The sequence below is a fragment of the Nansenia antarctica genome, assembly GCF_963989245.1.
Source record: "Nansenia antarctica genome assembly, chromosome: 6".
Taxonomy (NCBI): Eukaryota; Metazoa; Chordata; class Actinopteri; order Argentiniformes; family Microstomatidae; genus Nansenia; species Nansenia antarctica.
This window is the reverse complement of record NC_137676.1, coordinates 40,848,500-40,852,767: the sequence shown is the minus strand read 5'-3', so window position 1 is coordinate 40,852,767 and position 4,268 is coordinate 40,848,500.

Below are 4,268 nucleotides of genomic sequence, written 5' to 3'. Positions count from 1 at the left end.
AGGTGCTAAATTAAATTCAGAAAACTTGTCAAAACATGAAATTGCCTCATTGTGTTTAACTGGCCTAGTCCTACTCATTGTATTAATATTTTAAAATGGATCATGTCGACCTCCATGTCATGTTACCGGTTAAGTAAATTAGGTGGTATCAGAATAACATAGAGAGCAAGGCACCTGTCTAGGCTGGGTGACAGGAGAAAATTGGCCGCTTACCTCTTTCGTTCTCAGGAAACCGAGTTACTGCCGCCGGTCGTGAGTCTCCAATGAACATGATTGAAAACACAGTACTCAACCAACAGCTGCACTAAATCGGTGATCCCGTGATCCCCATAAGCGATTTTCGCAGCATGGTCTGGTCCTGACATTATATAAATGCGCTCACGCAACTTTTACAACGTAGACATACTTTACCACAATCGTACCGTAGCTACAACAATGCTAGCATAGCTAACAAACAATGCATTGCCTAGCTTAGTCCAGACTGAACATTGTGGTTTCAGTTACTTGCTAGTGGGTAAATAATAAAGAAATGTCTAAATACACGAACACACTGGTTTCAACTAACTAACAAAGGCGCTATGTAGATACATAGAAGACCCTTACCTTATGAGATCGCCGTTGGTAGAAACTTTCTTTGTGGAGTCAGAGTAAACGAAGAGCATGCTGCCTGCTGCCTCCTATAGGTCAGCCGTACACACATCTATTGACCAATGAAACAAAACAATGAAACCATTCACCCCCTCCCCCAAGCCGGGACAAATCAGGCTAAAAAGAAGCTTATTTTGCTGATCAAGTTCACATATATAATTATCGTGAAACAGTTTTTAAAAACCGATCCGACCGATTTGACCACTTTATATTCTGCGCCTGTAGCTCCAAAGACCAGCTGCCACCACATTGATTTCTTTTTGTTTTTACATTCGTCAGACAACTGCAGGAGGAATTTCACTTGTCCGAACATAAAATGCACTAACAAGCCTTAGTGTGGGACCCTGCCCAAACCCCCCTGTACAGTTTCTCTACTGTAATCATTAAAACAAATCTTCCTTCCTCCAGCATTATGACTGCCAATGGCCCCTGGCCCGAGCAGAGATGTTTTTGTCTTGTGATGCTGATTGATAGACAATTCACTTACTTAGAAAAATGTATTTATTTGTAAATGCAAGTCGCGTTAGATCAAATAAAACATTAGATCAATAAAACATGTAAATATAAGTAAATCTCCCTAACTACAGTCACAGGATCAGTATTTGGAGTATTTGCAAATATGCAACCACTTGGATAGCCCATTCAGAAGCTAATATTCACAGTATTAAAAGCTACAGTAATTTGATGACGTAACGGTAATGCATTATGGGTTTACATTTGAATACAAAACCACACAAAGAAAAGTATCTTTTTTGAATAAGTTATTGTATTTTTTTCATTACAGATGATCATTTTAATAACAATCGAGCAACATTTCAATGACTATTCATTCAGGGTAGACAACACAGTGATTTTTGACAATGACTTCACCAAGCAGGTCTGCTCTGTGGTAAAATAAAACTCCTCGCTAAGACAAGGGCCTATCTTCCGGAGAAGGACCAATAGAAAGGGATCCATGCCTTCATAACAACCCGGCTGGATTCCTGCAACTCCCTGTATGTTGGCATCAACCAGTCTCTGCTACGCCAACTGCAGCGTGACCACATCACACCCATCCTGACCTCACTCCACTGGCTCCCCGTCAGCTTCCGCATTGATTTTAAATCACTAAGAATTTGAAAAGCACAATTCATTGTGAACGAAAAGAAAAATACATAGGCTTCAGCTTGACTTCCATTAATCACCCAAATCCACAGCAAGTTTCCATTAAACAGAAGCTGTGGAACCTGAACAGCAATTGGACTTAATGCAGAACAAAAGCAAAGCACATGGGTAGGACATCCACTGTTGGAAAAGCAAGCTTGTGACTGTTCAAAGTGATTTATCCAATACACAAAGTAAGAGATGAGAACAAACCATGTGGGGAGCCCTGCAAAAAAATACAATGCATATCATACTATATGCACAGCAAAAGCTTTGTATGGACAAAGAGCCTATACAAATTAATCAAACAATTACTTAAAACTACTAACTAACTACGACTAAAACTCTTCCCACACTGGTTTGGTTTCTCTCCTGTGTGTATTCTCTGGTGCTTCTTCAGGCTTCCTGCTTGTCTGAAACTCTTCCCACACTGGGAGCACTGGTATGGTTTCTCTCCTGTGTGTATTCTCTGGTGCTTCTTCAGGTCTCCTGCAAAAATGAAACTCTTCCCACACTGGGAGCACTGGTATGGTTTCTCTCCTGTGTGTATTCTCTGATGATAATTGAGGTTTCCTATTTGACTGAAACTCTTCCCACACTGGGAGCACTGATACGGGTTCTCTCCTGTGTGTATTCTCTGGTGCTTCTTCAGCTTTCCTGCTTCACTAAAACTCTTCCCACACTGGGAGCACTGGTATGGTTTCTCTCTGGTGTGTGTTCTCTGATGAATCTTCAGGTTTCCTGCTTGACTAAAACTCTTCCCACACTCGGAGCAGTAGTATGGTTTCTCTCCTGTGTGTATTCTCTGGTGCTTCTTCAGGGAATCTGCGTGACTGAAACTCTTCCCACACTGGGAGCACTGGTATGGTTTCTCTCCTGTGTGTATTCTCTGATGATAATTGAGGTTTCCTATTTGACTGAAACTCTTCCCACACTGGGAGCACTGATACGGGTTCTCTCCTGTGTGTATTCTCTGGTGCTTCTTCAGCTTTCCTGCTTCACTAAAACTCTTCCCACACTGGGAGCACTGGTATGGTTTCTCTCTTGTGTGTATTCTCTGGTGCTTCTTCAGGGAATCTGCGTACCTGAAACTCTTCCCACACTGGGAGCACTGGTATGGTTTCTCTCCTGTGTGTATTCTCTGGTGCCTCTTCAGGGAAACTGCGTGACTGAAACTCTTCCCACACTGGGAGCACTGGTATGATTTCTCTCCTGTGTGTATTCTCTGATGATCATTGAGGTTTCCTATTTGACTGAAACTCTTCCCACACTGGGAGCACTGATACGGTTTCTCTCCTGTGTGTATTCTCTGGTGCTTCTTCAGGTCTCCTGCTTGACTGAAACCCTTCCCACACTGGGAGCACTGGTATGGTTTCTCTCCTGTGTGTATTCTCTGGTGCCTCTTAAGGGGAAATGCGTGTCTGAAACTCTTCCCACACTGGGAGCACTGGTATGGTTTCTCTCCTGTGTGTATTCTCTGATGATCATTGAGGTTTCCTATTCGACTGAAACTCTTCCCACACTGGGAGCACTGGTATGGTTTCTCTCCTGTGTGTATTCTCTGGTGCCTCTTCAGGTCTCCTGCTTGACTGAAACTCTTCCCACACTGGGAGCACTGGTATGGTTTCTCTCCTGTGTGTATTCTCTGATGAATCTTCAGGCTTTCTGCTTTACTGAAACTCTTCCCACACTGGGAGCACTGGTATGGTTTCTCTCCTGTGTGTATTCTCTGATGCTTCTTCAGGTCTCCTGCTTTACTAAAACTATTTCCACACAGTGGGCAACGGTAGGTCTTCTCTCCTGTGTAAGTCTGTGGGTGTGTTTTATGGTGATTCTTCCGCCTTGAGCTCCTGTGTTGTTTATGGTTTCCTGATGTGGTGGAGCTGGGCACTCTGTTTGAACCTGGGTTGGAGCTCTTCTGGTCTGTAAGAATAGGAACATATACAGGGTTACATAGGCAAGTTTAACTTTAATATATACGTTTAGGCTAGGCAAGTTGATTTGTATAGCACATTTGATACAACAGGGGCAATTCAAAGCGCTTTACATACAGCATTAAAAAAAATACAGCAAGAGGAGGATAGTAAGAAAAAACCTTGTACAAGTATCGTGCCCTGATTAGGGCTGGGACGACGCGTCGACGTAATCGACTACGTCAATACGTCGACTTGCGTAATGTGCGTCGGTGCGTCGCAAATAAAATAAAATAAAAATAATCGAACTGCAATTGCGGCACTGCGCCGACGTGGTGGCGGGGGCGCTGTTTCGCAAATAAGTTAGCTTTCGTTTTTGCTAGCGAAATAGCTGATAGTATGTTGACTGCTCAAGGAGAATACATATTTGAAAGTACAGAATGCCTGAGAGCCTTATATTGCATTATATTACATTATATTTTGAATGGTCATCTGGTGCCTGAATATTGTGTTTTCCTTTACATAAATAATGACATTTCCACCATAAATTGATGCAGAAAGGGC